This window comes from Mandrillus leucophaeus, unplaced genomic scaffold, assembly GCF_000951045.1.
Source record: "Mandrillus leucophaeus isolate KB7577 unplaced genomic scaffold, Mleu.le_1.0 Scaffold482, whole genome shotgun sequence".
Lineage (NCBI taxonomy): Eukaryota > Metazoa > Chordata > Mammalia > Primates > Cercopithecidae > Mandrillus > Mandrillus leucophaeus.
The window spans coordinates 1,541,252-1,550,938 of NW_012105165.1; the positions used below are offsets into that span (position 1 = coordinate 1,541,252).

The 9,687-nt window shown below is 32.9% G+C and overlaps 1 pseudogene; it reads left to right on the forward strand.

Annotated features, from left to right (window-relative positions):
- The window catches only part of LOC105550411, a 61,522-nt pseudogene that overhangs the window by 15,448 nt on the left and 36,387 nt on the right, over positions 1–9,687 (forward strand).

The following is a 9,687-nucleotide window of genomic DNA, read 5'->3' on the forward strand; positions in this document are numbered from 1 at the left end:
GTACCATTGTAATGGGTAATCAACAGCATTACTTTTTGTTGGTGGTAGTAAATCATAATATTACCTTCTCCCTTCTTATTATTTAAAGAATAATTACAGTCATGATAAGCCTTGAAAATAAGGTAAAATGTATTACTAAATACATTTCTTATTGTGTATGAGTATATATGTGTGTACATTTGAAAGAAAATGGCTTTGTCTAGCTTCCTTAAATATTTATATTTTAACTAAAATATATACTTGTCTTAATCGTCCTTATCATGACATTAAGTGTTAATTGCTTGTTATTAAATGTCACTTTGATGCCTACTGAACAATGAGAATTGATTGTAAGTAGCTTACCTCCTAGGAGGTTGCAGTCTATGGCACGCACCTCTCCCTGGATATATATGTCAAAGAAACATAGGGAGTTAGAATAAAAATGTCAAATTATAAATAGCTTGTGAACTATCTCCAGAATAGAGCAGTCAAAGGCACATCCATGTCAGTACATTTTATAGTCAGGGATCAACACAAATATATAATTAAGGTGAAGATACATGAGAGTAGCTGCAGGAGCCTGATGTCCTGACTAGGTGATGATTTACTAACTTAATTATTTCAGAATCTTCTGCGAAAAATGGGGTACCTGCTCTTTAACAGATGTTGTTCTCAGATGTGCCATGGAATATGTGACGACATACACAAATAATTATATCTTATTTATTCAAAAAACATATCAGAATACATGACGGAGGGTTTAAGTGAATGTTTTTGGATTCTCTTCGCTTAATTAGAAAATTCGCATAAAACGCCTTTTTTTGTTTTGTTTTGTTTTTGTGTATGTTTCTCAGCTCTGGCAGTCAAGAATCAAGCTTGCTTGAGCGAGGAAAACTGAGTTTCTCTAAGATACTTAATGTCAGAAGCATGCAAAAATATATGAATTAAAAAAAAATCTGGGTTTTTCATCAGCTTCAACCTAGATCTTAGAAACAAACACTATCAAGGAGTATTAGAAACAAAGAGATTTTAAAAATAAAGAGAACTAGATAAAAATGATTAAATACTTTACTTTTGATTTAGAAAAGTTTTTCTGGTAAGCTTTTATAGGTGTATATAAATATGTGTAAACATCTGCATTCTGCAAACTTTAGCACACCAAACATTATTGCTTTCTATATCAAAATTAGCAAGAATATTTAGGCACATTAGCCAATCATATCTTTGTGATGCAAATAATAAACAGAAAAGGGAGAAAGATTCAAAGGTTTCTGACAAATTTCAGTTTTCTCTAGACAAAATTAATAATTTCCTACAATCTTCATTTCACCCACTATTTCTACTTATACTTCACTAGAGCATGTGATGCTATAATTTCCATCTCTTTCTCTCTGTCTCTCTTTCAGCAGATGTTTAATCAAAACAAGGAGGTTTTATTTCAAATCTGTTATTGTAAAAGCAAAATAAAAATAATAAAGATTAGGCCAATGTTCAGTTAAATGAACCTATAACTATGCAGAGAACATTGCTATTTCCCATTGGATTGTTATTTTAAACACGAATTGACTTTACCTGTACTATTACCTGTACTATTTCATTGATCACTTCAGCAATGTTTCAGGGAACACTTTTTTAAGAATGATTTTTTTCTTTAAACGATTTCTTTTCCCAAGTTCTTTTGTTTTAAGAAGATTTTATCAAGAATCTAGAGCTGCAGCAATAAATGGATTAACGTCTAATGCAAATGAATTAAATTAGTGTATTCATGGAAAATGTTTCATTGTCTTAGCATCAGGATAACCAAGAAATAGTGCTGGACAGTCTTTATCAGGCCAGCCGGCAATTTTGGCTTAGTTTCTTACTCCTTTTATGGTCTTGTGCTATCTCCATAAATGCATCCTTCCTGGTAACCATAGAAACAGTGTCTGCTGTGATTTCTTGAAGTGGAAGAACAGCTAGTGCCTAAAGACATCTACAAGGAAATATATGAACATAATTACACTCTAATTATTATATATGATATCTCACATTGTATATTAGCTATGAATGTCCTCTGTGCCTGAATGAAGAATTAGATCTGTGACCTTTCCTCCACAGATGATTCTGATGGATGATATTGAAAGCATATTCTTGAGATTTGGGGGAAAGAAAACTAATGAAGGCAATAAAGTCTTTTAATTTTATTCATGATGGAGCTTATGAGTGAAAGCTTTTTAAAAAATCCTATTGTACTTAGGCTGCTTCAAATACATCTGTTGGTGGATGAAAACTCACCTAGTGATTTTTGCATCTGTAAGCTGACATTGCATTTTAGAACCCTTTTTCACTATCCCCTGTACCATAACAAGGAACGTGTACTACCTAGAAAATAATATGCTAGACAATTTAATCTATGTTTTTTCTATTGTGAAATTTGACTGCTAATATTAAATTAAATTTTAATAATTCACATTTTCTTATATATTTATTCCATACACTAAAATGCTATGTTATCTTCAAATAAGATATTAAGTGACGAACTTTCTAGCCTCAACGAAATGTATATTTCATGAGGTTTATAGTAGCAAATTCTTAGTTACTTCATTATTTAATCAAGTTTTGTGAATTGATGTGAATCATTAAGACATCTACCTGCGGCCAGGCACAGTGGCTCAAACCTGTAATCCCAGCCCTTTGGGAGGCCGAGGCGGGTGGATCACCCGGTCAGGAGATCGAGACCATCCTGGCTAACACAGTGAAACCCCGTCTCTACTAAAAATACAAAAAAAAAAAATTAGCCAGGCATCGTGGTGGGTGCCTGTAGTCCCAGCTACTAGGGAGGCTGAGGCAGGAGAATGGCATGAACCCAGAAGGAGGAGCTTGCAGTGAGCCAACACAGCGCCACTGCACTCCAGCCTAGGTGAGAGCGAGACTCTGTCTCAAAAAAATAAAATAAAATAAAATAAAATAAAATAAAGATATCTATCGTCAAGATCTGAAAGTAATTTATATTTTTATTATATAACTATATAGCCTTATTTAATAGATATCATATAAAATAGTTATTTATAAACTAGAATTTTAAAAATGTATAAATTTGGCAAGCACTATAGGATAAATCTTTCAGGGTAGGAACTTTTATAGGTTAGTCTAAAAATATAAGAATCACAATTTTTATAAATTCTCAAACATTATTTTATCTAACAAACACAAATTTTTTATTTACAAAATATGAACTTATTTTTAGATAAATTATGATATTTAAATGACTAGAATTTTATAAAGTCTTTGAATGGAATTTCTTGTTTTGGCAGAACAACAACATCCTGTGCCTAGTATTCAAACTGATTATCCTAAAGACCAAATAATCAGGGAATAATATATTAACTTTTTATAATTGACATTCCCTCTACTAATATATTATTACATGTATATTATTGCTTATAGTCCATCCAAACTTCTGTTTAAACATAAAAACTTTAGAAGACCCTCCATGAGGTTGTGACACTTTACAATCATCACCAGAGTATCCTGGCTCCAGAAAAAGCCACCTTACAATGTCACGGAAGACAGGTTTAGCTGAAGTACTAGATTCTCTGCTACCCAGATTACAGAGCAGGCAATAGGGCTGGGGGCCAGGCTGCTGTCTAAGCTCCTATTCCTATGCAGGATTTCTACTTTTCCACAGCCTTTGAAGAATGACACCTCAGGATATGAGCAATAGTAAAGGTCCCATCTCAGGTAGTTAATTCTAAGTTGAAGCAAGGTGGTTGTTGAACAAATTAGAACTATAATATGTGTTATTGTTTTATATTTATGCCTGTGCATTCCAGAAATCATACTTGTCTGGTCAAATGCCCACTCTCCATCTCAAAAATGATTCACCTCAAAATCTGCAAGACTTTTTAGATACAAAATAGAGCTAACTTGTTTCTACCTATTTCTCTCTACTTACAGGTTGTATTTATTCCTTCTTTCCTACTAAGGCTTGATTAGAATCTTCTTGACTATGACAAATCTTTGAACTTCTGGTAGAAGTGGCTGCAAATAGGTTCTGTTGGGGAAATAGAAAATTATGCCTCCTTCCCCAACTTTGTGTCAATAGAGAAGAGATGGAGAATTACTTTGTATATATGTTAATCATATGCATGCAGACAGTCCATGAGAGACTGCAAAGTATGGATAGAAATTCACATAAATTTATACAGTAAAATAGAAGCAACAAAGCTTCTGTTATTTCATGAGAAACAAATGGTTACACTTGTGATGGCATCTTGGACCACCACCTTGAAAGACTCTTGAGTGAATTTTGAAGGTGTGAATATGAAGGGGCAGAAAGGACTCAACTTTGCAGTATAAAATCAAAAGGTTAGGCCTATTATTGAGCTTATTATATTTTCAAGGAGACACCTTAAGGAAGGGAGAGGAAGTTGCCACTTTCTCTCCTTAACCTATCAGGGGAACCAACCCCCAATATTTCAACATAGGTTCTATTTTCCCTAAGTGTCAGCCAGTCTGAGAAATAAAGAGAAAGAGTACAAAGAGAGAAATTTTACAGCTGGGCCTCCGGGGGTGCCATCACATATTGGTAGGACCGTGATGACGACCTTGAGCCTCAAAACTAGCAAGTTTTTATTAGGGATTTTAAAAGGGGAGGGGGGTATACGAACAGGGAGTAGGTCACAAGGATCACATGCTTCAAAGGGCCATAAAGATCACAAGGCAAAGGCAAAATTAGAATTACTGATGAGGGTCTATGTCCCGGTGTGCACACATTGTCTTGATAAACATCTTAACAGGAAACAGGGATCGAGAGCAGAGAACCAGTCTGACAAGAATTTACCAGGCTGGAATTTCCCAATCCTAGTAAGCCTGAGGTTACTACAGGAGACCAGGGCATACTTCAGTCCTTATCTCAACCGCATAAGACAGACACTCACAGAGCAGCCGTCTATACACCTACCCCCAGGAATGCATTCCTTCCCCAGGGTTGTTCCTTGCTGGGAAAATAATTCAGCAATATATCTCCTACTCACACATCCGTCTACAGGCTTTCTATGAGAAGAAAAATATGGCTCTATTCCGCCCAACCCCGCAGGCAGTCATACCTTATGGTTATCTTCCCTTGCTCCCTGAAAATCGCTGTTACTCTGCTCTTTTTCAAGTTGCACTAATTTCATATTGTTCAAACACACGTTGTTACAATCAATTTGTACAACAGTGGTCCTGAGGTGACGTACATTCTCAGCTTACAAAGATAACAGGACAAAGAGACTAAAGTAAAGGCAGGCATAAGAAATTACAAGAGAATTATTAGGGAAGTGATAAATGTCCATGAAATCTTCACAATTTATGTTCAGAGATTGCAGTAAAGACAGGTGTAAGAAATTATAAAAGTATTAATTTTGGGAACTGATAAATGTCCATGAAATCTTCACAATTTATGTTCTTCTGCCTTGGCTCCAGCTGGTCCCTCCGTTTGGGGTCCCTGACTTCCCACAACATTAACCAAAGAAAATTTCCTCATTTTACTCTTATAATTTCTTCCATAACAAAATACCTTGGAACCCACATGCAAATTTGTATTTCTCCAGCCATCTTTAGTTTGTCAAATATCAATATATACATAATAATAAATGTTATATAATATAACCAATAAGTTGCTACCCATTACATGATTAAAGTCATATTAATAAAAGTCATACTGAGAAGTTTGGAACCTGGGTTTTTAAACAGGAAGGCTTAATTCTTATAAGTGTAAGAAATTAGAAATTTTTATGCCAGGTACATCCAGGTGTCATCCTGGCTTTACATCTGCTTTTGAGAAATAGGGAAATGGTAAACAGTCATATTTCTTTGAGAAACAAAAACAGAACAAAAAAGGTGCTGAAACTGCAGAACTGATGACTTTTAACAATTTAGATGTAGAACACAATTAAGCTGGGTGATATTTATCAAAGTGTACTATGTGTGCATCTCAGAATCCCTTATATTTATTCCAAAGTAAATCTTTCCAAAGATTAAAAACTCTTCTGTCCATTCAACCATAATTTTTGTCACAATATCCAATTTTACTAGTTCTTTATGGTTTCACTACTATTTCCTATATGGTATTTTATTTTATTCCTATAACCCATTGAATTCAATATTATTATGTCTTATACATAATAAAAAACAAAGTTTAGAAGTATCAGTTGATTTTCCCAAGGTCATGTAGCCAGTAAGTGAAGAGGTCAAACTTCTGACACCAAAGCCACAACTCAAAAACATAGTGTCTGTCTTGTTTACAGAGTCATACTTATACTTGGGTATATAAAAGTGAAGTGTGAATCACAGTCTTTGAAATGTAAGAAGGTATAATATTTTAGGAAATAGAAGAAAATATGAACAGATAGAGTCTTTAAATATTATTTAAACTTTATGAAGTAGTATATAATACTAAATTGTATATGCAAGAAAGAGATGCTTTATGCATTTAGAGAAAAAGATTATGTATGTTGAAATGTTCAGGCAAATATTCACGATGAAAGTAGGACCTGTATTCGAACTTGAAAGCTGGTAAAGATTTTGAGAGATGTGAGAAACAGGAGTCAAGGCAACATTTTAATTGTGTCTCACCTAATTCTTAGAGAATAAAGACACTAGTCCATGTTAGTATCCCAGATATTTCAGGGACTTATACCAAGTAAGATCTGAAACTACATAAAAAGTAATTTGAACCTTTATGGCAATTTTAAGCTGACACTAAGTTTATGTAAGGTGCTAGTTGATAAATAACTATATTGTCTACAACTGAAATAATGATCTGATATTGACATCTATTTTAAGTAATGTATAAAACAGTAAATTAAAAGTCCATAATGCTCTAGACCCTCTTTTAGGTTATTTTGGATTTTGTTGTTATTTTATTTCTTATTATTAACAGAAGCTGTTTTCCATGGCCATCTCTGACTTTAATTTCTTCTTTTGCCTAACTTAGACTCTAAGTATTCATACTTTCCCTGATCACATCCCATTCCTCCTCCACTTACAAAACAAGAGAGACCCAGAGCTTCGCGAATAAATTACTCATGAAAAGTGGCACTTCGAAGGCAGAAAGGGATGAGTCTTTCACAAATCACAGGTCAAAATGTTGAACATGGAAGGAAGTCAGTACAAAAAGCCTATGGACATACTGGCAGCACTGAGAATGCCTTTCTTCCCCATTCTTTCATTATAAATTTTAGGTTTCCACATTATAAAACCTTTAAATAGTTTAAGTTCTGAACCCTCTGGCCTACACAAATTTGCATAACTAAATTAATCTCATAGAGCTTAAGTACTTAAATTTAATCTAGCATTAGACTGAAATAATTATATCAAAATACCTATTTTGCAAATGTAAGCAATTTAAAATAATATATCTTTGCATTTTTATATGAAGGATTTAATTTTAGTTGAAATGATTGGCTAATATCAATATTACAAATGACATAACCAAACTGTCAAATTGACTCACAGTCTAAAAAGTAAGTATGGAAGGCTCCTTACTTAAACTAATAAGCAAGGAGCACCACTTGTAGTACAATGTATTTTTATTTTAGGACATCTGAATAATAGAGCAACATTAAGTGGGACAATAAAGCATCCTGAAGTGTGGTAAAATGAATTCATCAAAAATGTATGAACTACTAAAAAAGTTTAAACTATACATAAACACATAGAGCTGGGACAATTCAGAGAAAAGTAATAATCCAGATAACATTATTGCATTAGCGAAAAGCCTGGACTTTGTGTGATATGAGCAAGATTTTGAACTTGAGCTAAAAAGCACATCTAACTGAAAAAGAGGATGTTAATCATCAAAGCAAGGCAGCCTAGGACAGAGATAAAATGGAAAATAATGTTTATTTAAACATTACTAATGTATCAGGAACTCTGTTACTCTGTTATATTACTCTTTTAACTAAATGTTAAATAACTCTGTTATTGAATTCAACAAATTGACCTAAGTTATAGAGGAACCCCAAGATTTGTCTTGTCAGTGGCATTACAACATATTAAAAAACCATAGTGTGTTCAGATTTCTGACATTCACAAAGTAAATCCTTTGCTGTGCTATAGTCATAACATACATGTCATTTACTAACTGGGACAGAAACACTAGTAAAATGCATCTATTTAAAGATTAATATTTTATTTACTATAGCATCATAGACAATAATGCTCAGAAATATGAGTTTACTTTATTGTAACTTATTACAAAACTAAATGCAGGTACTGTTGTCTTAATCCAGCCCAGCCATATATATAGAAATCTGTTAAAAGCATATGAGAAATGTGGGAAAAAAAAAAATTAAAATGCTCCAGATTTTATTCTCAGTTATGTTACTCTGAAGTTTTAGGAGCCAACAGAAAATACTACATTATTATTTTAAATTGTATTAATATTTAATAAATATAATAACCAAAAGCAAAATGGTGAGGCAAGATCATTATTGATTATATTATCACGTTAAGGACATGATAAGCAAGTAGTGGTCAGAATAATCAACATTCATGAAATTCTTCTACATTTTATTTTAGGAGTAATTTGCAAATAACAAAATAAGCTAAGATCAGGAATTTATTTTACAAATCCTGAAAATAACCTGGGCTTAGTATAAATTTAATCAATACAATTCACTTAAATATTTAATTAATCTCTAATGCATCTCATGTAAATAGTGGCTATTGAGACTGATAAACCCGCCATACTGCAAGTATTGAATAACTCACAAAAGAGAAAAAATACTTAGATTTATCATACTCTAGTTTGAATATACTATTTATTAAGTTTTGTTTGTTCTCCTTAGGTCTAGCATTAAGATATTCAATCTAATAAACTTAAAAGTTTTTCACAATGAAAGAGGGAGGATATTCTATCAACTAAAATCAGAATGCTCATATTGCAGAGGCAGAGCACAACAAATTATAGGTAACTGCCATAAATATTCCCTTTTAAGATATAATTTGACATCTGTAGTAATAATAGTAATAAGAAACTCAACTGCCATTACTTGGTATCAACTTTATACTTGTAATATACTAAATGTCTCACCTATTTTCACATTTTCTTCCCAGGACAAGTGAGTTTGAGAAACTTGGCTGAAATCACATACTTTTCAAATAATAAAACTTTGGTTTGTCTGTCCCATCAAGTATCTAGTCACTGCATTCTACTTACAACACACTAGGAAACACACTATATTACTGTAAGATTAAACTAATTCTTTATTCTGATATTAACTCCTTATTAGTAAGAAATTCACTACATTTTGAAATTGTTTTTCATCTTCCCTACCTCTGCACCTACAAGCTGGCCCCTTTTTCTCTGTTGAAGCTATGGGAAGATAAGGATAAAGGCATATTTGCAAGTTTTTGGCAGCATCAATTGCAGTGTCTGAAGTAAATTCACATTTTGCAGCTCTGAAAAATGAAAGGTACAGTGAGGGGGTGAAGATGGAGGACAACTGAGAATTTCTTTCCCCTTTATACCACTTGGTATATGTTGATTTCTAGTAATTAACCTTGAGTAAAATCTAACATTTCAAACTTTTAATTTTTAGACTAAAATTTGATACAGGTTTAATATATTTTTGTGTAATTTCTGTAGTCTTTTTCCCATCATTTCTCAGAATTACTTATAATTGCCCTATTTTATTTTTATATGTACAAAAAGGCATGGTTATCAAGGGTAAGTATTATATT